The sequence below is a fragment of the Anomaloglossus baeobatrachus genome, chromosome 3, assembly GCF_048569485.1.
Source record: "Anomaloglossus baeobatrachus isolate aAnoBae1 chromosome 3, aAnoBae1.hap1, whole genome shotgun sequence".
Classification (NCBI taxonomy): domain Eukaryota; kingdom Metazoa; phylum Chordata; class Amphibia; order Anura; family Aromobatidae; genus Anomaloglossus; species Anomaloglossus baeobatrachus.
In genome coordinates, this window is record NC_134355.1 from 572,392,460 (window position 1) to 572,398,459 (window position 6,000).

Below are 6,000 nucleotides of genomic sequence, written 5' to 3' on the forward strand. Positions count from 1 at the left end.
CCCACCCAACGCGTGTCGCTTGTGAAGACAAGCTTCATCAGGGAAATAAGGAGAACATTGAAGTGTGACACACAAACATATACTTATATACATGTAAAACAATGTCTAAATAGGATACCGGTGTGCTGTAGTCAGCAGTGCAACTATTTTTTTAAATGACCAAGGTGAATACTATGAATCTACCTGAACAACCAACTGTGGGACACAATTTGAGCTCACGGGAGAAAAAGGCACTAAGGAATTGAGTGAGAATAAAATGTTTGTCATCAAAGAAGCCGACAAGGGCGGAAATGTGGTCCTTTGGCCAACTGATATGTACCTTGATGAGGCCAAAAGACAACTCCTCAACTCACATTTCTATTCTAGATTGCCTTCAGATACAACTATGACCTTCCAAACAAAATTCATGCGTCTACTGGACACGGCCTTGTAGATGTGCATAATTACCAAAAAGGAAAGAGAATTTCTCTGAATACCAAAACCAACCGTAGCTACGTTTTATCTTCTGCCGAAGATACATAAAGATCAACAGAGACCACCGAGACGCCCGATTGTCTCAGGTATGGGAAGCCTTTGCGAAAAAGCAGGTGCATATATTGATTACTTTTTGCAATCATTCATACAGCGGCTCCCATCACACATTAGGGATACTATCCATTTCATTCAACACACCAGAAATTTACATCTTCCAGAGGGTACCCTAATTGTCACCTGTGATGTGGAGTCTCTGTTTTCGAACATCTCACACCAGGATGCCATCAAGGCGGTTGGTTACTTTTTGGAACAACAGAGTAATTCGGATAGATTACATGATTCCTTTTTACTTTATCTTTTACAATTTGTACTTCATCATAACTATTTTGTTTTTGATGGGGTTTTCTACCGGCAGACATCAGGCATGGCTATGGGGGCACGTTGTGCACCGTCCGTAGCAAATTTGTTTCTTGGCTGGTGGGAGGCCACGGACGTCTATACTTCTGTCCAATACTCCAATAACATCTTGGTGTTGTACAGATTTATAGACGACGTGGCCTTCTTCTGGTGTGTCGCTTGTAAAGACAAGCTTCATCAGGGAAATAAGGAGAACACTGAAGTGTGACACACAAACATATACTTATATATATATACACATTTAAAACAATGTCTAAATAGGATACCGATGTGGCGTAGCCTGCATTGAGCCTTCACGCGTCCGGAAGTCGCAATTGCGCAAGTGCTAGAGCTTTAATCTAGTAATGAAACTGAAAACACAACGCGCATGCTTTAGTTTGCATATCAGTTCTTAAAGCAGCAGGCGCCGTAAACACAATGCTCGTTCACATCGCTAATGCGCATATTTTAGTACTTTACTATGCATCAATCACATGTGCGCTGTGAACACAGCGCACATACACATCGCTGATGCGCTTTTATTTCAATACTATGTTTTCACATGAATCAAATAAGCGCTAGATACAAAGCCCCCATCCACATAACTGGTGCAGATGTCTGCTATATGTAACTTTGTTATTTGGAAAAGTAAAGTGTACAGCGCCCAGCAGTGGCGTAACTAGAGTGCGATGGGCCCCGGTGCGAAAGTTGGACCTGGGCCCCCCTCCGGACGTTGGTCAGATGAATGGGCACCTGTAGCGTTCTAAATCCTATAAAGGCATATTAATTGCCCCTTCCCCCCCTTCATTATGCAGTAATGTTCCCAATCCTGGTACATATGTCCCCCATACTGGTATATATGTCCCCATCCTGGTATACATGTTCCCCATCCTGGTATACATGGTATATAATGTCCCCATGCTGGTATATATTTATCCAATCCTGGGCCGATCCTAGTAAAAATGTTGCACATCCTGGGCCCATCCTAATATGTCTCCCATCCTGATATATAGTATATGTTCCTCATCCTGGTATATATGTCCCCCATCCTGGTATATATGGTCTGGGACTGTCTCTAATGAATAATTAAAAAAATATAAATAATTTAAAAAAAATTCTACTCATCTTGCCTCTGCTCCCACATCACCAAGTGTCCTCTGTAGCGAGTGCGGAGTGGCCTGCAGCTGACATCAGAGTGCATGCTATAGAGCATGACCATACTACCATGCGCTGCCCCCAGTTATGGTATGAACGTCAGCTGCCAGCCACTGTGTGCCCTGTACCTTTGGGCCTGGTAACAATCTCTACGTTTGTGATTGTTACTCCCCTACCTGCTTTCCTCACTCCATCCACCAACTATTGATTGCTGAAGTCAGCTCACGTATTGTAAAGATAAAGCACCCTCCCAGGACATACTGCATCAAATCTACTTCAGGCTATGTGCCCACTTTGCGTTTTTATGTGCAGAAAATCTGCACATAAAAACGCATGTTTGGAACGAAAAAAAGCAACTGAAAAAAACCGAGCATTTTTTATTGCGTGTTTTTTCACCTACCTCTTTTTGAGCGTTTTTTAGTCATGGCGATCATAGGGGTTCAAGCGCTGTACCCCCGCGGTCGCCAGGTCCTGGCTCTCGCTGCCAGGAGGAGTACCCGCGCCGCTCTCGGCAGTTGAACCCTCTAAATGCTGCAATCAATGCAATTGCTGCATTCAGAAGGCAGGGAGAGGCATCGCTTACCCTCCCTGGCGATCAGGTCCCTGTAGTGCAATCACAGGGACCCGATCACTGCCATGGCAACCCTGGGTCATCACCCTGATGACCCCGGTTTACTGAGGCATGGATCGCCCCCCAAACCAGGGCACCTACGTCACCAGAGTTCCCTGCAACAAGGTCCCGTGGTAAAGACCACAAGGCCTAGATGCAGGAAACCCTGGTGACATCACAAGGTGAACTGAGTTCATGGCGGTGGATCTGCAGGACACCACGGTGATCCGTAGACATGAACTCGATTCACCTTGTGATATCACCAGACTTCCCAGAAGCAATGTCCTGCAGTAAAGACTGTGAGATGAGGAAATGGCTGCAGGGAGCCCCAGTGACGTCAACACACGCAAATTCAATGTGGGAAATACACATGCGTTTTTTCCTGCATTTTTCACTGACTCCATTGAAGTCAATTGGTGAAAAAGCAGGAAAAATACAGAAACAACTGACACGCTGCTTCTTTTTTTCAGCAACAAAAACTGCAAGAAACAGCGTGGGCACAGCAAGTCAGGATTCTCAGACTTTGCTGAGATCATTTTTCCTTGCTTTTATCAATTAAAAAAGCAAGGAAAAACGCATGAAAAAAGCGACGTGTGCACAAGGTCTTCTGTGTATGTAGCTGAGCAGTGCACAGTAATTTAGCTGGATTTAGATACAGGACCTGGCTGTGCTGCTTTCATCAAACTGCTGCAAACACTTCCCCACTGCTCACATTGTGACTGATTCTGTGGGCTGGCCCCAATCACCTGATTAGCCTCATCCCACCTCCCTCCCGCCACCACCAAATCTCAGTGTCCAAAGCAGCACCTGAACGCTTTACAGTAAGATAACAGAATGTAAAGAAGGTCAGATAAACTTTCCTGCCATATATACAGCTCACCCCTCTCCACATGGTCGCACATCAGTAAATAAACGATCGGACGCTGTCAGTGACTGCTCAGAGCGATGGAAGGGAGGCAGAGTATATATTATACTGCCATGCCTGAGCTGCTGGGACTGAGAGGTACGGAGTGCTGCCTCACAAACATGCCGGTCAGACCGCACTGCTGCCCTCACCTGATATGTCTCCTGCAGAGGCCGGCACCACAGTGTAATCACATGCAGAGACTGGAGGGGGCAGAGCTCACGCTGCCCGGCCGCTTCTACTGAAAATGCAGGAACAGCCCAGCTCCTCTCACTGACAGGAGCCGCTGCTGATCTGCAGGGCGGGCCCCTAACCTGCGGGCCCGGTCGCAATCGCGACCCCTGCGACCGCGGTAGTTACGCCCCTGGCGCCCAGCATTATCAATAAGCATGCGGTATAACCATAGTTCTAAGATAGGGAAAAGTATGCACATATAAATCCTGATATATAGAAGTACCATAGAAATGGATTATATAATGGTACCATAGTTGCAAAAATCATTAGAAAAACATATCTCCACATATATCCACATAAATTAGACACATGGGTGTAAATACATAACCTGAATAAGGATATTAACAAATATCCCAAGACCCCAGAAACAAATATAGATTTAGATTTTTCCATTCATATCAAAAAATATTTTGTTATATTTTACTATACATTAGGATCCCAGTAGTACCAATTAGATTATCAATACCATCCATATATGAAAATATATACAGTAATGTTTTTCAATAACAATTATCATGCATAGAAAATGTGTATTTTATACGAGATGGCAATCATTACTCCACCTGGATACTAGCTTCTGTATGACAAAAGCATATTATATGTCAAAGGTTTTGTATACAGGTGATCAGTTACAATATTTCATTGGTGATGGATAACAATATTCTTCTATACATGATCAAGGGCACAAAAGTTGTTACAACAAGTGAGTAGAGAACTTTTTATATACCATATGGATCTTCAAGATTGCAGAGGGAACTTCATTCATCCAACAATAATTCAAAATGTGCTGTATCAGAGCTAGAATTTCAATCCTGAAAATAAACAAGAACAAAGTATTTTAGGACAAAAGGAGCAGAAGCACCGAGTGGTCTAGCCCAAGAAACCAGTAAACTGGAGTTCTTCGTTCAGACCCATCGGTGCAACACTATCCAAACACCATATCCAGCGTGATTCTAATTGAAGCAGACGTTTGATGACATCCCTGCCTCTAATATTGGTCTGAAGCCGCTCCAAACCCACCACCCTCAACCCATTGGGTCTACCCGGTGATGGAGTAAAAAATGTGAAGCGAAGCGATAGAAGTAAGCTTTTTTCCTTTCATTAGATCACTTGAGGCCAGGTTGATGGTGGATATGTGCTTCTGCATTCATTTTCTGAGCTCTTGAGTGGTTTCCCCCACATAGATTTTGGAGCAGGGACAGATTATTGCATAGATGACACAAGCAGTCTTACAATTAATGTAAGATTTTAAATGATGACCACTTCCCTCAGTCGGATGATTGAAGACATCCTGGACGGGTAGCACATAGGGACACACATTGCAATCACCACAGGGGAAACTTCCTATGATATTTCTGCCACGTCCCAATCTTTGTGTAGGCCTAGTGAAGTGACTTTTCAACAAACAATCACTAAGATTAGGATCTCTTTTAGCCGAAATCAAGGGGCATTCACTCACAATATCCCATGTTCTTGGATCTGTTCTTAAAATTCTCCAATGATCCGCAATAATCTCTCCAAATCTCTTCCATTGATTATGATAATTAGTAGTTAGTCTAGGTCGTGGATCCTCAACACGTATTCTGGAAGAAAGAAGAGAGCATTGAGATTCTGTTTTAGCCCTTATGAACGCATTAGAAAGAGTTTTTCTGGGATACCCACGCTGAATAAAGCGATTGGTGAGTCCACGGGCTTGTACCTGAAAGTCTTCCTCTGTTGTGCAGTTCCGCCTGACTCTCAGGAACTGGCCAACAGGGATCCCGGTCCTCAGATGATGTGGATGGAAGCTATTTAAATGGAGTAGCCCATTAGTTGCCGTTGGTTTCCAGAAAAGATTAGTGTGCAACCGTCCGTCCTGGATCCCAAGTGTCAGATCCAGAAAAGTTCCTCCTGTTGACGAAATCGTGGAAGTCAAAAAAATGTTGCATGAATTATGATTTAATGTAGTAAAAAAATTCCTACAATCTAGTTCCGACCCACGCCAAAAGAAGGCCACGTCGTCTATAAATCTGTACCACCCCAAGATGTTATTGGAGTATTGGAAAGAAGTATAGACGTCCGTGGCCTCCCACCAGCCAAGAAACAAATTTTCTACGGATGATGCACAACGTGCCCCCATAGCCACGCCTGATGTCTGCCGGTAGAAAACCCCATCAAAAACAAAATAGTTATGATGGAGTACAAATTGTAAAAGATCAAGTAAAAAGGAATTATGTAATCTATCCGA

At 43.8% G+C, this 6,000-nt stretch overlaps 1 long non-coding RNA gene across 1 annotated transcript in view; it reads right to left on the reverse strand.

Moving 5' to 3' along the window:
• LOC142295582 (uncharacterized) overlaps positions 1-3,771 on the reverse strand; it is an 82,765-nt gene extending 78,994 nt beyond the window's left edge. The window contains exon 1 of the long non-coding RNA XR_012751495.1: positions 3,692-3,771. This is a non-coding gene — a long non-coding RNA (uncharacterized LOC142295582). The remainder of the gene's footprint in view (positions 1-3,691) is intronic.
• Between the last annotated feature and the right edge of the window lie 2,229 nt (positions 3,772-6,000).